Here is an 18,467-nt window from a genome sequence, read left to right as displayed (position 1 = left end):
CAAACAATCGGAGAGAACACCCATATGGAAGGGGTAGGAAAGTCTGGGACATAATTTCACCAAAATCCCATCAGCTGTGAGGCAACCCACAGTCAGGAGGGAACTCAAAACCCAGAGCTTCTCCTTGAGGAGGGAACGGTTTGAACCCCACAGAAGTTACCCCAACTTTTAAGACAAGTATCTGAGAGACAAGCCCCCAAAACATTTAGCTTTGAAAACCAAAGGTGCCCCAAGGCCCACCAGGTAACAGAAATCTGAGAAAGAACCCTGCAGGGGCTGGCTGTGGGCTCACTCACCCCAGGGCTGATCCAGAGGCTTTCACATTGTTGTGAATGAGGCCCCTTTGCTAATCTTGCCTGAAGGGCAATCATGGAATTCATGGCTGTGGGGCGCCATCTTCAATCTTCATGCTAGTCAGGGAACACCAACTTTTGTTTGTTTGTTGTTTTTTTAATACAAGGCTTTTTTTCTTTCCTTTTGTCCTCTTTTTTCCTGTGGGCATTTATACACTCCCTCTCTAATTCCAGTTCCAGTGGGCACCATGTCCATGCTCCAGGCTGTGAATAGCTCTACGAGGGGAATATTTACAATGTCTGGGGCCCAGGTTTTGCATCTGCTGGGCAGGGGACTCCAATCACATGGTTTTGGTGGCCATGGTGGGCTTGCTTTTCTGTGTCCCAGAGGCTTGCAACGAAGGGAAAGACAGTTTTTGTCAGGCTACCACCACAGGGCACAGTTCAGGCCGCTGACTGAAACAGCAGCCCTGTCTTTTGGTGAGGGAGGCCCACTTGCTCAGCCTGGAGCATTGAGCTGAGGCGCAAGCTTCCGTTTTGCCACACAACAAGAGGCCTGTAGAGCACCTCTCAGGTCTTGCAGAGGAGAGGCTTGTGAGTGCCATCTTTGTTCTGTCTATGCCTTCCTACAGCTTACTGACATCTCTCTGAAGGGGGCTTATACACTCCACTGCCTGGAGCCCCCTAAAGGTACCTTCCAGATCACCTGGTTCAGATGGCCTGGGGGGCCTTTTGCTTGAGGGGCCCACAGGACTGTATATATGTTTGCATATTTTAAAAGCTGCTACCCAAGGGTCTGGGTTTCAATCAGCCTGAATCTAGGTGCGTGAATCTAGATGCTCCTGTTTGTTAACACTGACAGGTTTTGGCACAACCTCAACTACTGGAAGCCATTAAAAGTGAAATAATTGGCTTGCACCATCACAAAGATTTGAGAGATGACCAAGAGCTAGGGCAGTGTTGAATGATGAGGTTCATTTCCTACTCCTTCCAGACTGGGAGAGGTGATGTTCTGTCTACTACAGAGAAACCAACACAGAGAGTCAAGCAAAATGAGGAAACAGGAATATGTTCAAAATGAAAAACAAGATAAAATCTCAGGAGGAAAAAAAGCCCTAATGAAACAAAGATAATTATCAGAATTTGGAAAAACAAAGGTAAGTAAAACTTTGAATTTTAGTAATTAAATAATTTATTTAATAAGTTAATTTTTTAAAGTAATGCAGAAACACTTGATCTGTTTCTTGCAACAAGTAGACTGCCCAAATCACATCAACTATAGTACAACATTATATCCTATGTACACATCTGTGTCCACAGACACAATAATTTAGTAGTGATTTTTTTAAATCAATGTCAATAATAGTAACAGTATTTGTTAAGAACCTCCTACAAGTCAGTCAGTGTGTTAGTTGTTTCTAGTTCATTTCAGTTCAGTCACTCAGTCACGTCTGACTCTGCGACCCCATGAGTTACAGCACACCAGGGCTCCCTGTTCATAACCAACTCCCAGAGTTCACCCAAACTCATGTCCATTGAGTCAGTGATGCCATCCAGCCATCTCATCCTCTGTCGTCCCCTTCTCCTCCTGCCTCCAATCCCTCCCAGCATCACAGTCTTTTCCAATGAGTCAATACTTTGCCAAAGTATTGGAGTTTCAGCTTCAGCATCATTCCTTCCAATGAACACCCAGGACTGATCTCCTTTAGAATGGACTGGTTGGATCTCCTTGCAGTCCAAGGGACTCTCAAGAGTCTTCTCCAACACCACAGTTCAAAAGCATCAGTTCTTCAGTACTCAGCTTTCTTCACAGTCCAACTCTCACATCCATACATGACTACTGGAAAAAGCCTAGCCTTGACTAGACGGACCTTTGTTGGCAAAGTAATGTCTCTGCTTCAGACTATGCTGTCTAGGTTGGTCATAACTTTCCTTCCAAGGAGTAAGTGTCTTTTAATTTCATGACTGCAGTCACCATCTGCAGTGGTTTTGGAGCCCCCAAAAATAAAGTCTGACAGTGTTTCCACTGTTTCCCCATCTATTTCTGTGAAGTGATGGGACCAGATGCAGTGATCTTAGTTTTCTGAATGTTGAACTTTAGGCCAACTTTTTCACTCTCCTCTTTCACTTTCATCAAGAGGTTTTTTAGTTCCTCTTCATTTTCCTCCATAAGGGGGGCGTCATCTGCATATCTGAGGTTATTGATATTTCTCCCAGCAATCTTGATTCCAGCTTGTGCTTCTTCCAGCCCAGCGTTTCTCATGATGTACTCTGCATGTAAGTTAAATAAGCAGGGTGACAACATACAGCCTTGATGTACTCCTTTTCCTATTTGGAACCAGTCTGTTGTTCCATGTCCAGTTCTAACTATTGCTTCCTGACGCGCATATAGGTTTCTCAAGAGGCAGGTCAGGTGGTCTGGTATTCCTATCTCTTTCAGAATTTTCCACAGTTTATTGTGAGTTGTTTCTAGAGGTTTCCCTAAAAAAAACACAAATGCTTCTAGAGCTACTGATGACTTGTGTATTCAAAATCTAAGGAAAGTCTCTATAATACTCTTTGGGGCTCACTAGAAACATTTCCCATTAGGAAATGGCATTTGGCTGTTCTGCTTTTCCACCCAAGAAAGAGTTGAAGGGATTTAGTCTGGATGGAAAGAAGAGCTTCCTAATGCTTAAATTATTAAAAACAAAAATACATGTATCATTTAAATCACACAGAGTTGGCCTCTAACCAAAGAAGAGAAAGGTAAGACATAAACACAGAAAGCATTTAATTCCTTCTTTGTATATGTAAAAGGTATAAATGGTTTATTTTGAAGATAGCAACAGGATCCAGAATTGATGAATCATGTGGTTAATATCATTATATAAAACAGCTATGAAAACATTTGAAGCAAAAATAGTATGCTTTCTCTCATACCTGTACAAACATTAAGGGCTTTCCCATGAAGATAATCACTAAATAATAAATAATGTCATTTGTTCTAGTCCTTAGTAATTGCTAAATGTCACATTTACATTATTACTTTTTTCTTTTTCTGTTTTTAAAAGTAGTATTTGCTCATTAAAAGAAAATCTGGGACATTAAGAAGATTAAGATGATAAGAAGGGAAATCACCCATAATCTCATTACTCAGAATTAATGACTTTAATTTTTTCTGGTAGATTCATTCTAACCTTTTCCTTAAACAAACTATATCTTTTTTTCACAGTTAAGAAACAACTGCACATACACATTTTTTGAACTTTTTGTTTCAATTAACCTTATGCAATGAGTACTTTCCCAGGTCATTAATAATTCTTCTTACATGTTAGTAGATACAGAATATTACATTTCTAACTAAACCTCTATTTTCAAGCATTTAGGCTGCTTCCAGTAATTTCCTATTAAGACAAAGCACTAAAAATATAATATTAATGACATCACAACACAGCTCTATAAAACAGTGAAAGAGCTCCTATTCCATGAATAGGCAAACAGACATGGTACTTTGCTCCATTAAGCTGGATCATGAAATAATTGAAAGAAAGACAGACTAGAGAGTTCTCTCTGATTGCAACATATTGATTAATAGGGTAGACCTCACCACCAACATAAAAGATGTTCAGTACCTCTTTTTGCCCATCTTTGCTATCTACTACCAATCCCTCCTCTCCAAAAATATTAGAAGTCTGTTGGCCAGAGATCTGTTGGCCACAGATATGGCCCTGTGCACTTTAACCTCAAGCCAAATTCCCCAAAGTACCAACATTGATCTAGACTAGTTCCTCACCCAGTACCACTGGGTCCCACAACTGCAGCAGTACCATTTGTATTATTTTATATGTAATGGTCTTCCTTGGACTTTTGTATCATTGCCCCAGACTGTTGCTTCACATTTATACAAGAGCAAAATGAACAAAAGGACAGAGATGCGTATTGAAGAAGTCTTTTTATTGGTCTCACCACAGTGCTAATGCTGAAAACTCCTTTGGCTTCAGTGTCGAAGATTTCACTTGTTAAATCAGTTTGAACATATTTTCCACATGGAAAGGTGTTTTATTGTTGTTGGTTTTTTTTTTTTTCAAAGACACCCCCCCACCACCCCCTGCCAAGGTACAGGGCCAAAGGACTTCTCCAAGACAAAAACTGAACCAGGACAACAAAGAAATTGCCTGCTCCTACAACCAGGCTAACAGGCACCAAATAACAAGAAGCAGAGTCTACTTCTGGCTGAAGATCAGGAGCAGAGAGAAAAGCCTCTGAGATACAGGAAGGCTTAAAGATGCAGATGGAGCAAGAACATTGAAAAACTCTTCCAGTAATTCAACCTCCACCGCAAAGTAGTAGAGGAATTTGAAGCTAGTGATACATTGAAGCTAACTATGTTGTTGTTGTTGTTCAGTCACTCAGTCATGTCCAACTTTTAGTGACCCCATGGACTGTAGCACTCCAGGCTTCCCCATCCTTCACTATCTCCCAGAGCTTCTTCAAGCTTGTTCAAACTCAAGTCCATTGAGTTGGTGATGCTATCCAACCATCTCATTCTCTTTCATCCCCTTATCCTCCTGCCTTCAATCTTTCCCAGCATCAGGGTCTTTTCCAATGAGTCAGTTCTTCCATCAAGAGGCCAGAGTATTGGAGGCATATGAATATTCAGGGCTTATTTCCTTTAGTATTGACTGGTTGGATCTCCTTGAAGTCCAAAGGACTCTCAAGAGTATTCTCTATCACCACAATTTAAAAGTATCAGTTCTTCAGTGTTCAGCCTTCTTTATGGTCCAACTCTCACATCCATACATGACTACTGAAAAAACCATAGCTTTGACTAGATGGACCTTTGTTGGCAAAGTAATGTCTCTGCTTTTTAATATACTGTCTAGGTTTATCATAGCTTTTCTTCCAAGGAGCAAGTGTCTTTTAATTTCGTGGCTGCAGTCACCATCTACAGTGATTTTGGCGCCCAAGAAAATAAAGTCTGTCGCTGTTTCCATTGTTTCCCTATGGTAACAAAAAAACAAACACAAAATCAACTCCTGATTAGATTGAATAACACTATCACCCTCTTCCCCCACTGATGGTCTAACAAAGGAAGTATCATGTCCATTTCTAGTCATACAGTATTTACCTCAGATCTGTTAGATCAGGCATTCAATCAAAATTAGAAAATATACCAAAATATCAAGGAAAACAACTCATTTTCAAAACACAAAGCAGTCAACAGAAGAGACTTAGAGATGAACCAGATGTTGCAACTATCAGAGAAGTAATTTAAAATCACTAATTAATATCTTTAAAGGTTCTACTAGAAAAGGTGAACAACATGAAAAACCAGATGGAAATTTTAAGCAGAGCAATCAATACTATAGGGGAAAAAAATGAAAATGCTAAAAATAAAAAATAATAATAGAAAAAAGAATGCCTTTAACTGGATGATCAATAAACTCAACAAACCAAAGGAACTAAGTGGAAAAAAGATTAGTAAACTCACAAAAATAGTCATTAAAAATTCCCCAGATTTATAAAATGGAATATTACTAGGTCATTAAAAAAGAATGAAACTTTTCCATTTGCAAAAATTTTGTTGAACCATGAGGGCATTATGCTAAGTGAAAGAAATCAGACAGACAAAGACAAATACCATATGATCTCTTTTATATGTGAAATCTTAGAAAAGAAAAAAACACCTTTGTAGATATAAGACAAACAGCATGTCCGTTGTAATTAATAATACTGTTTGTAGTATGGTACTGGCATAAAAACAGATATATAGATTATTGTAATGGGATAGAAAGCCCATAAATAAGCCCATGCCCTTATGGTCAATTATCTACAATAAAGGAGGCAAAGAATATACAATGAAGAAAAGACAGTCTCCTCAATAAGTGGTGCTGGGAAAACTGGACAGCAATTAATACACATAGAAAAGTGAAATTAGAACATTCTCTAAGACCATATATAAAGGCAAACTCAAAAATGGATTTATGATCTAAATATAAGATCAGCTACTATAACTCCTAGAGGAAAACATAAACAGAACACTCTGACAAAATTTGCAGCAATATTTTTTTAGATTCATCTCCTAGGGCAGTGGAAATAAAAACAAACAAGCAAACAAAAAACCTACAAAAATAAACAAATGGGGCCTAACTAAATTTTAAAACTTTTGCATAGCAAAGGAAACCATAAACAAAAATTAAAAAACAACCTAAGGACTGGGAGAAAATATTTGCAAATGAAGCGAACAAGATTAACCTCCGAAATACACAAAAAGTTCATGGAGCTCAATATCAAAAAAACAAACAAACCCATAAAAAAATAAGCAGAAGATCTAAATAGACATTTTTCCAAAGAAGACATTCAAATGACCAAAAAGCACATCAATAGATGCCTAACATTAGAGAAATGCTAATCAAAACTACTGTGAGGTATCTCCTCACACTTGTAAGAATGGCCATTATCAAAGTCTACAAACAATACATCCTGGAGAGGGTGTGAGGGAAAGGGTACTCTCCTACACTTGTCGGTGGAAACATAAATTGGTACAGCCACCATAGAGAACAGTATGGAGGTTCCTTAAAACATTAAGAAATAGAGCTACCATATGATCCAGGAATCCCACGCTGGGGCATATATCCAGAGAAAACCACAATTCAAAAAGATACATGCATGTTCCCCAGCGTTCATTGCAGCACTATTTATAACAGCCAAGACATAGAAGCAACCTGAATGTCCACTGACAGATGAACAGATAAAGAAGACGCGGTACATATATACAATGGAATATCGCTCAGCCATTACAAAAGAATGAGACAATGCCGTTTGCAACAACATGGATGAACCTAGATGTTATCATACAAAGTGAAGTAAATCAGAGAAAGACAAATATCATACGGTATCACTTATATATGGAATTAAAAAGTGATACAAATGAACTTATTTATGAAACAGAAATAGACTCACAGACATAGAAAATAAACTTATAGTTACCAAAGGGGATAGTGGAGTGAGGGGAGATATAAATTAGGAGTTCAAGATTGACACATACACACAACTATATATAAAATAAGTAAGCAACAAGGACCTACTGTAGAGCACACAAACTATTACAATATCTTGTAATAACTTGTAATGGAAAACAATCTGAAAAAGAATGTGTGTATCTATATATATATGTATGAAATCACTTTGCTGTATATTTTAAACTAACACATCACTGTTAATCAACTACACTTCACTTTTTTTAGAAAAAGAAAAATAATAACACTGTTTTCATTGAAAGTTACAAAGAGAGTAGACCTAAAACTCTCATCACAAAAAAATGAAACACTATGTAACAATGTGTGGTCATTTCTAAATATATTCAAATATAAAATCATTATATTGTACACCTGAAATGAATATACTATTGTATGTCAATTATACTTACATTTTAAAAAACGTTTAACTACCCAAACAAAAACAAAGAGACAAAAAAATGAGTGAAGAAAAGCAAAAATTACAGAGCCATTGGAACTATGGTTTAACCTGTGTAAGGTATAAGAAATATTTGAAGAGATAAAGACTGAGAATTTCCCCCCAGATCATGAAATATATAAGCCACAGGTCTAAGAAGCTCAGAGGATTGCCACCAAAAAACATATTAAAATAACAAAGTAAAGAAGAAGGAGAAAGAGAAGGAAAACCCACACCACCCACACACATCTAGACCCATCATAACAAAGTGGATTAAAACTAAATATAAAGAGAAAATTTGAAGACAGTCAAAGAAAAAGGAAACCGTACTTACAGAAGAGAAAAGATAAGAATGACAGTAGGCTTCTTATCTGAAACTATACAAGCCAAAAGAGAGATAACTCTAAAATACTGGGCTGGGCAAGGGGATGGGGGTTGCAGGGTGACAATTAACCCAAATTTTATACCCAGTGAAAACTTACTTCAAAAATGAAAGAGGAAGACTTTTTCAAATACGGAAGAATTAAGTTTGTTACCAGCAGACCTACACTACAGAAAATGTTTAGAGAAGTTCTAAAGACAGAAAGAAAGAAAATAATACTAACCTGAGAAATAATCAGAACCCCAGAAATAGTTAAAATTAAGCTTTTCCTAGCTTCAGGTGAATGAAACTATCTTTAATATAAAAAGTCAATCGAGTATACTCAGTTGGTACTCCACCCAGACCCCATTTACCGGGCAGGAGCACTTTCTCTCACGTGCTGGAGGGGGAAGGGCTGCTATCAGCTCACAGCTGCACTCTACTCTTGAGAACTGTCCTTGGCAAGTGGCAACCACTTGGACACAAATATGTGGGAGGTTGTGCCTAGCCCTCCAGGGGGCTGCAGCCAACGACTCACAGATACGCGGGACCAAAAAGACCTGCCTCCTTATCTCAACCTGACTCTGTGGTGCTACTGGTGTTTCAGAGTTCCCTGTTCATGAGCTGAGGCTAGCATTAGCTGAAAGAACATCTTTGTCCAACCTTTTCCCCTGCCTATCCTGTTTCCTTCCCTTCCTGTCAAGTTTCTCCTGAAAATTCTCATTCAGGATTCCCTATCTCAATCTCAATTCTGAGGACCCTAACCCAAGACACTCAATGTTTCCCCACAAAGCATGATGTTGCCGTAGTTTTTGTACACGCTCTTTATCAAGTTAAGGACTTCCTTTCTATTTCCAGTTTCCCAAGGAGTTTATATCAAGAATAGGTGCTATTTTTTATGTCAATTTTCCCTACATTTATTCTTATGATCATGTGGGGTTTTTTTATCTCTCTCTCTCTTTCTTTTTTTTTTTTTTTTGGTTAATGTGATAATTTATGTATAATATATGAGAATTCTTGGAATAAATGAAATGGTCATAATGTTTTAAAGAAGAATTTACTAAACTATTAACAGTTTTTAAACAGACTTGTAAAATACAAGGATTTTCTTTTTGTGTGTGTGTTTTCTGGATGATAGGAAGGAAAATAATTGGGGCTAAGCAGAGAAGAGAAGGAGAAATTCCAAATACATTTATACCTTCTGAAGTTGGTAACTACAGAACTCCAGTTGGCAAAAAAAGAAAAACAGCCCTGCCTGCTGGTAAGGGGGCACTGAGAGGGGATGCAAGTTTCCATCAATTGTATGACTTCTAAAACCAGCTTGTGCTTGAAAAGCCAATGCAACTCTACGCTACAGCCCATGGGCAGACCTTTCTGAGCATCAGAACACACGGCTCAAAAATCTCAGGATTATGAGAGTAGAGAGTATAGCAGGAATCCAAAAACTGGCATACGGCCTTCCACAGAACAGATTTTCAATAAATATTGGCAGATCAACAGATTTCTGTCACTTTTAGCCACAGAATCCCTTTCTCATCTTTACTTGGTCATTTTAGAAGTTGGAGGAACTTGGACCCAGTTGCTAGAATCATTTCATCACTAAATCTTTATCTTCTTTAATGAGAAAAAAATAGTTATCAACATCCTGACTAGAATATGCATGAGTCTTTATGTATGGAATGATGTCACCAAAAAACCCCACCCCTCAAATACGCCAGCTCTGGAGTGATGACAAGTTGACTGTGACCCAACAGACTCATTCAATCTCTCCTGTAATTTCTGTTCTTGAGGTGGCTTATCAAGGCTGATACAAACTTTAACTGTAAGGTTAAAACTTTCCAAGTCTGTTACCCACTATAAGTGTCTTTTTTCAGTCCCTTCTAAACTCTGCATTCCTCCAATGCTGTGAATGTATCTTGTCTTTCATTCTGTCTTCCCTGGGAAAATCCTAAGGACACAGGAGATTTAGTCAGTCCTTACTGAATAACATATGACTGGCCCATAGACTTCCATACTGGACCTCGGTTTCACTAACACCATTCTTTAGCCTGAGTTACTACTAAAGAATGTATCCATGATGGCACTGAAGACCAAAATCCTTATATACTCTGAAATCATTAGCTTTCTCTAAATTTCTCTCTATGATCCTTCCACTTCTTCATGAGATCCAGTGCCTTTAACCTAAAGATCTAGACTGCTAAGAGTACTTTTCAAATAGTTGATTAGCCATGAAATAAATACTCTGTGATCATCTGATTGGTGCTGACTTATGATTTGGTTTTTCAGGGAACTCTCCCTTGTCTCAGTTTAATCATTTCACCAAAGAAAAGCTTGTGCTGTTTGTCAGCTCAAACCACTGTTGTTAAAAGAAACTGGCCTCTCCCTTACTTTCCCAGATTTGGTCTGTTCTTTCCCACCCTTTGTAAAAGTGTTTCTCTGAACAATCTTATTGCTGATGCAGCTAGTATTGATTTGCCACCAATAGCTTCTGTTTCTTCTCTTTACCCTGGAATCATTTTAGTTTGAGAAGCAACAATCAATGAAAAATGGCCCCTATCCCTTACATCCTTGGCTTCTAATCTTTTACCAGAGTTCTGACCCTAAGCATTTTGTCTTAAATAACATTATATCAAGTTGCACCAATTAATTTTACTTTAGAGATCATCAGATTATTGAAGGAGGTAGAAGAAATCTCAGTTATTCACTGCTGCTGCTGCTGCTAAGTCGCTTCAGTCGTGTCCAGCTCTGTGTGACCACATAGATGGCAGCCCACCAGGCTCCGCCATCCCTGGGATTCTCCAGGCAAGAACACTGGAGTGGGTTGCCATTTCCTTCTCCAATGCATGAAATTGAAAAGTGAAAGTGAAGTCACTGAGTCGTGTCCAACTCTCAGCGACCCCATGGACTGAAGCCTACCAGACTCCTCCATCCATGGGGTTTTCCAGGCAAGAGTACTGGAATGGGGTGCCATTGCCTTCTCCACAGTTATTCACTAGTCAACTCCATTTCACCAAAACTGAGCTCCCAATATAAACGCCTTAGACTACGCTTAGCTTTAGCTTCCATGGTGGCTCAGATGGTAAAGAATCTGCCTGAAATGGGGAGACCCAGTTTCAATCCCTGGATTAGGAAGATCCCCTGGAGAAGGGAATGGTTACCCACTCCAGTATTCTTACCTGGAGAATCCCATGGATTGAGGAACCTGGCAGGCTACAATCCACAGGGTCGCAAAGAGTCGGACACGACTGAGCAACTAACACTTTCACGTTTAGAGACAACTGAGACAAAACATCAAGTGTAGCCCTTTTCTAGAAAGCGTACTGTATTACCCTATCAGCATGACCAAATCTGAGAAAACGAGCTTGCAGGTTCATGCCCAGCAACACGAAAATTTCCCAACTCTCTGGAAACAATGTGGTAATTTAGGTAAGCGAGATCTCACTATAGGTTTCTTGCCAGAATGAGATAGCAGGGCTGCCCTGAACAAGGACATCTCCTGGAGATTTTCTTGCTGTGTCCCAAAGACAAAAAGGGTCTGTGACAGATCTTTTTCATGTTCCCGATTCACTGACAAACTCATGAGGCTTCACTGGAAACAGTCTCAAACACCTTATTTCTAACAGCATGTTAGATATCTCCCTTTGCTATTCGACCCCAACCTCCTACCCTCTTCTCTAAGAGTGGTTCCACCAAGAGGGGAGGGCAGAGAGCAGTCGCCTCTAAAGTCTGGGATGGGAGCCCACTAAAAACTGCCCTCTTTCCAATAAGAAATTGTTTTTTCAGACCTCTGTGTGAACAGAACTTAAAAACTTGAACTTTGAGTTGTGATTTAATACCTGAAATTCCTTTCATTCCATAAGTAAAGATAAGGCTTTCAGGGTAAACAAAGCAGGACTAAGTATTCTCTGGACTCATTAATTCACATAAAGGGATAAATAACTGATATGGGTCATTTCCTAGAACTGGTTTTGGAAAAAGAGGAGGGGAAAGAGAGGTCAAGGGCACTGAAGGAAGAAAAAGAAAGGCTGGAGGTAATGAAGAAAAACTCTGACCCCTTCACCGTCTGCCCTGAACAGTGCTATGTCTAATTGCTTCTTGAATTGTTCTTCACATTTTTTCTCTTTAATCAACTTTAACCAAAAAGGTAACTGCTACTGGTTTTCAAATGTACAAGGCTGTCTTTAGGTGGCATCTACCTAGACAAAGATGAATGGGAAATATTTGCTTATAAACAGACATTCTACAAAACACGCATTAATAACATGCCTGCTCTACTGATTATTGTACTCAGGATGGTATTTTATAATAGTTTGGTCCTTCAATTGGAGAGCTTAAAGTGAAAAAGGAATCATAGATTTATAAAAAAGAAAAAAATCTGTTTTCCGTTCACCCTCTAGAGTGTTGTATGCATTAGAAATCACAAAACAATGAAAGATAAAATCAATGTTTATGTTAAAGGAATTTCCATATTGGTGTAATTGTTTCCATAAATGGAAAAATGAAAGCAGTGATGATGTTGAGAAAATGATAGCATGCAATCACTTTTTATTTTCCGGGGGAAAAGGAGGCAGAGAAAGAAAAGGAAAAATATAGAAGCAGATAGAGCTTCCGTTTACACACTGCCTGGGTTAAAATGTAATTGACAAGATTAATGGCTGCATAATAATTGCTTTTATTGTTAACCATCTGGATGGTGGCCAGTCATCTTACTGCTCTGCCCACCAGTGGGTTTGTAAAGAATGCAGCAAGTAGATAGCGTCTGTGTGCCAGGTGTAATCTTGCTAAAGACGTTCAGGAAGAACTAACTGTGCAGGGAGGCCTGGTGATGTTCCCTCTGGTGGGGCATGCCTCTCTGCACTGAGTAAATAGTCTCACTTCAAAATTGCTATATCCACTGTGACGGAACAGAGCCAGGTGGGCCCAGCCAAACTGCTCCACCTGAGGAAGACAAAGAAAGAAAAACATTCAGGGTCCAGAGAAAGGTCTCCTTTCTGTCCTGTCCAAGATGTAAAACAAACAGCAGTGTTCCTCTTGGCTGTTCTTGCACTGCCCTAGGATGTGCTGGGAAGCACTCCCCTTTCATCTGCAGATTTACACGGATGTGAAGATACATCCCTCCCCGCTCTTTTCTGACCCACTTTCAAAGCTCCTGCTTCTAGCACTTCTCACTGTGAGTTGAGCAAATAGACAGGACTTTCAGTCATGGATCGTAGAAAGGATTTCCATGGAAAGGTACCGTGAGTCCACCTGCTTTGCTGCTGATCTTCTCTTGTCTTGCCTCTCACATGGACCAGGGTGATCTGATGGACAAAACAAGGGCTGTGTCATTTCTCCTCATGTGGCCTTGTTCTAGTCTGGGTCACACATGTTCTCCTTGACTGCCTCAACCTTCATCGGTTTCCTCATTTTCTAACAAATCAAGTTCAGATTCCAGACATCCGAGGAGCCTCTGGGATAAGGAGAGGCTAATACTAATACTTGTCCTCCTGTCCACTCCACCCTAGCTGACACTGTCTAATCGTGTAGTTTCATACTTCTTCCTTTCATCTCAATGTCTTCTTCAACACCCCCTCTGAGTATATTCAAATCTTATTCCTTTGGTGCAAACCATGCTGTATCTCCCTATTCTTCCTTCTTCTACACCTTATGCTTTATATCCTTACTGTCATTAAATACTTACAGTGTAGTCACTGGTGGGGTGGCTTTCCTTCTACTAGATAATAAACTCCTGCAAGAGGAGGACTGCACGTATTATGTTCTTTGACATAAATCTAGCAGTGGGCCAGTAGTAGGTTGTGCTTAGATTGTCAAGTTAATAATTATATTAATGAATGTAAAAACTAGTTCAGATTTTTCCCTTCCTTCATTGACTCAGTCTTCAGCCTCGCCAGCTGAGTATACTATTAGTCATCATTTGAAGTAACTAGTGAACCTCTTGCTTCCTGCTGGCACTATCATTTTCCATGTTTTATCATCGTTATCTAGACCTTAGATTTATCTCCCTTGTTATTCTAAGGTTCCTTGAGAGCAGAGACTCTCATTTATTCTTTAACTTGTTCACAACTCCAAACGAAAGTTTTTCTAGCTGGGACTCAAAAACTGTTAGCTGAGTGGTAGATAATTTTTTTTTTTATCTCTCTTTCTGCTTATTTATATAATGCCCATAGTTCCACAATCTGCACACACATTACTTTTCCTACATTAGAGAAAAAGAAATAAGTAACCAGTCAACAAATTTTTCAGTTTCAGCCTTGTGGCATATGCTTGTTCCAGGGGCATTCCATTCCATCTGGTGAAGTCTTGAATTTCAAGATATGACGGCAGGGCATGAAGAAGCTCTAAGTTTTTGCCAGAAACAACAGAGGAGGGGGAAGGCTGGAGCCATGGGGGAAATGAAGACAGCAGGATTAAGTACTTGCAACTGATGGTTTAGATGGAAAAAACAGAGCTCCAAAAAACTCACAGGAGTGATACGCTTTGAGTTGAAGCCTTTGTTCTATATAAACTTGAGCCTAAATCTTTATCCTGTATTTTCTGTATGACCTGGGGAAGGTCACTTTTCTCCCTGGATCTGTTTCCATATGGGTGAAATGGCATGAATGATGCCTATCTTTCAGATTGTTCATAGGATTTCCCAGATGGCCCAGTGGTTAAGACTCTGCACTTCCGATGCAGGGGGCATGAGTTTGATCCCTGGTTGGGGAACTAAGAGCCTGCATGCTTCATAGTGTGGGCAAAAATTTAAAAACCAAACAAACAACCCAACAGATTGCTTATAAGATTCTTATATGAGAAATTTCTCTGCAAGTTCATGAGTGTTTTGCAAGTAGTATTACTTAAATGGTGGCTGAGGACCCAGAACTGGAGTGAGACAGCTTGAGAGGGTTTGAGAGGTCATACACAGAAGCTTACATTTCATCTGGAGATTAAGGGGCAGCATCAGCCCATTTGGGGTGATGGGTGATGCTACTTCCTGTTCATCTGATCTAATTAGTATAATGTCGATCAGTGTGACGTTTCATAGAATGTTAAGAAAAAAAGATGAAAAGAAACCCCAGAAATAAAGCAAGAGGAAGTGCCTAAGCCAGGCACTCTAGTCAGATAACAGCCCCATTTCTTCTTCCTGAACATGCAACACACTACATTCTCTAGACTCCCTTGCAAATAGATATGGCCATGTGACCAAACTGTAGCCAAACTAAAGGAAAACAAAATGATGTTGGTCTTTCCTAGACCAGGCACTTGAAGACCTTCCAGCTGTGTTCCTCCATGCTATTTTCCAGTCTAGAGGATGGGTACTCATGCCCAGTGACTTTGGAAGCCACATGTTGAAGATGGTGAAGCCACAAGACAAAGTTGCTCAATTTCTGCATCACTGCTTGGAGTTTATCCGTCAGGATATCTGTTTCAGACTTTACATCAGTAAGAGAACAAGTCTATTGGGTTTAACCAGTATACATTTGGGGTTGAGATTATTACAGCAGCTACATTAATTAATTAATTAATTAATTTGATGTGTGCAGTAATTAATCATTACGTTAATTAATAGCATGGATGAACTAGGGAGGTAACTAAGGAGCCCTCTGCCTTTTTGAATAATCAAAGTGAGAATTAAAGGAAGAGGGAGTGGAAACAGCTGAGAGAAAGAGACTGGCAGATGAGGTCTCAGAATAAATATCAAACTATGGCTTTTAACAAAGCAGGTACTATTGCACATCATGACCCAATTAGTCTATATCTGTCCCTGTTCAGTGACTCCCTTCTACTCTATGACCTTGGCCATGGCAGTTAACATGTCCTTGACTTTCTATTTATAACCACAAAAGAAAAATACCAATCAAGTTTCTACAGTAGTTTCTCTAAAACTCCAAGTTCCTTCTTGAGCTTTCCCTCTCTCTCTTCCCCAACCTCCAAATAATTTTTAATTGTTTAATGTGGGAAAATGTTTTATGAGAATTGCATTCCTTTCTGAGCCACTGCCTGGGTCATTTAAAAATAAACAATAGACAAAGGGAAACATTAACCTGGGAGACTTTATAATAATACCCTCCAGGGCTGATCCATGATTGGCTAGGAAGATAAAAGGAGTTAGGAGATTTGTGGCCACCCAAGCTACATTAAAAAATTCAGATTTCCTCTCTTCTCCCCAACAGGTATGCTCCAAATAGAGACGATGTCAAATTAATTCTGTGGTCCTGTCAGTTCCTATTATTGCCAAAGTGTTCTCAGATGTTCGGATAAGTCATAGGCCAGTGAACAAATATAGTTACTAAAGGCTAAAGTTTGTAGAGACTCTGAAGCCCTTAAGCAAAGACAAGGTGTAAACAGGATTTATTATAATTACTATTATTATTATTTTAATCACCTAAAGCCAACAAAGGCCCTTCTAGTCAAGGCTATGGTTTTTCCAGTGGTCATGTATGGATGTGAGAGTTGGACTGTGAAGAAAGCTGAGCGCTGAAGAATTGATACTTTTGAACTGTGGTGTTGGAGAAGACTCTTGAGAGTCCTTTGGACTGCAAGGAGATCCAACCAGTCCATTCTAAAGCAGATCAGTCCTGGGTGTTCTTTGCAAGGAATGATGCTACAGCTGAAACTCCAGTACTTTGGCCACCTCATGTGAAGAGTTGACTCATTGGAAAAGACTTTGATGCTGGGAGGGATTGGGGGCAGGAGAAGAAGGGGACGACAGAGGATGAGGTGGCTGGATGGCATCACTGACTCGATGGACGTGAGTTTGAGTGAACTCTGGGAGTTGGTGATGGACAGGGAGGCCTGGTGTGCTATGATTCATGGGGTCACAAAGAGTAGGACACGACTGGGTGACTGAACTGAAGTGAACTGAAAGTCTATCATCCAGGACATGCAAACTTAGCTTTTGAGTCTTTGTAATAAAACTTTAGGCACTTTTCTAGCCCTTATTATAGAACCCATAAGAGATTAAACTAGAAAACAAATCTCCAAATGAGTAGCTATCTTTTAATTAACAAGCACTCTCCTTCATATAAAATTCCATGCCAGTCTCTAATAGCCACACTTAATACTTACCTAAAGCCTTTCATCTGAAAAGCTCAAACCACTTCTTACAAATACCAATGCCAATTCACTCAAAATTCCTGTAAGTCAAGGAACTAAAATTCCCATCCACAGGATATTTTGGCCTTTGCTAAGGTCTGAGCTCTTCACTCTCCACCCAATATATCTGTGAGTGACACTCCTTCCCAGATCATAATCTCATCCCCAATGAATGAAAGGGAGAAGTATCCTATCAGAACAAGAAATAGTGGTTTCAGTCACATGGGAGGGAATTAGATGCAAAAGAAAGCTCAGATTTGGAGTTAGACCTGACTACAAACCCTGGCTTTAAACAAATGTTCTTAACCTTTCTGAGCTTCAGTTTGCTCATCTATAATCACAAATGTAAGGTGATACTACAGTTCTTGGTACACAGTAAATACTCAATAAATACTTCCTTACTGGAGCTTTCCTGGTGGCTCAGATGGTTAAGATTCTGCCTCTAATGTAGGAAACCCAGGTTTCATCCCTGGGTTGGGAAGATCACCTGGAGAAGGTCATGGCAATCCATTCCAATATTGTGGCCTGGAGAATTCCATGGACAGAGGAGCCTGGTGGGCTACACTCCATAGGGTTGTAAAGAGTCAGATATGACTAAGTGACTAACACTTTCACTTTATTGATATAAGGGGGCTTCCCAAGTGGTGCAGTGGTTAAAAAAAAAAAAATCCACCTGCTGATGCAGGAGATGCAAGAGATTCAGGTTCGATCCCTGGGTTGGGAAGATCCCCTGGAGTAGGAAATGGCAACTCACTCTAGCATTCTTGCCTGGAAGATTCCATGGACAGAGAAACCTGGCAGGCTCCAGTCCATGGGGTCGCAAAGAGTGGGACACATCTGAGCACACAGACATACATGCACACACACAATTGGTATTAAAGTCATATCTTCCTTTATATCCTAATTTCAATGGATCTTTGAAACCAATATTTTATCTGATTAATAGCTTTATGGGAATACTGCTCATAGTAGCCACTTAGTAAATGTTAGTGTAGTTGTCCTGTTATGAAAGAAGTCTATATCCAGTGCCCACACTACCCAGGCCAACTTGGGTTTTCCATAAGAACGAATCCAATATTATCTCACATAAATGCTAATTCATGGGTATGAAAGATCTATTTAAGTGCTGCTTCAGTACACTTGGGTTGATTTTCCAAATCCCATCATATCCTATATTTATAAATAAAGGAGAATATTGTCATGAACTTTATCACTTTGTTAAATACCAAATATGAAGTTATTGGTTACAGAGATTTATTGAAAAAAAATTCTTTTAAAATTGTCTTGTTAGACACTTGAAT

The 18,467-nt window shown here is 39.4% G+C and overlaps 1 long non-coding RNA gene across 3 annotated transcripts in view; it reads right to left on the bottom strand.

Moving 5' to 3' along the window:
* Positions 1-18,467, bottom strand: part of LOC138421988 (uncharacterized) — a 293,130-nt gene that overhangs the window by 170,127 nt on the left and 104,536 nt on the right. The window contains exons 6-7 of one of the 3 annotated variants that reach the window (XR_011249704.1): positions 13,328-13,391; positions 12,603-13,029 (exon numbers count right to left, since the gene is read on the bottom strand). The exons of the other annotated variants lie outside the window; for them this stretch is intronic. This is a non-coding gene — a long non-coding RNA (uncharacterized lncRNA). Of the gene's footprint in view, positions 1-12,602; positions 13,030-13,327; positions 13,392-18,467 lie in introns of those variants that run through there. 3 annotated transcript variants of the gene reach the window in all.

This window comes from Ovis canadensis, chromosome 16, assembly GCF_042477335.2.
Source record: "Ovis canadensis isolate MfBH-ARS-UI-01 breed Bighorn chromosome 16, ARS-UI_OviCan_v2, whole genome shotgun sequence".
Lineage (NCBI taxonomy): Eukaryota > Metazoa > Chordata > Mammalia > Artiodactyla > Bovidae > Ovis > Ovis canadensis.
Note: the sequence above shows the minus strand (reverse complement) of the source record. Positions and strands in the feature narration are given on the sequence as shown.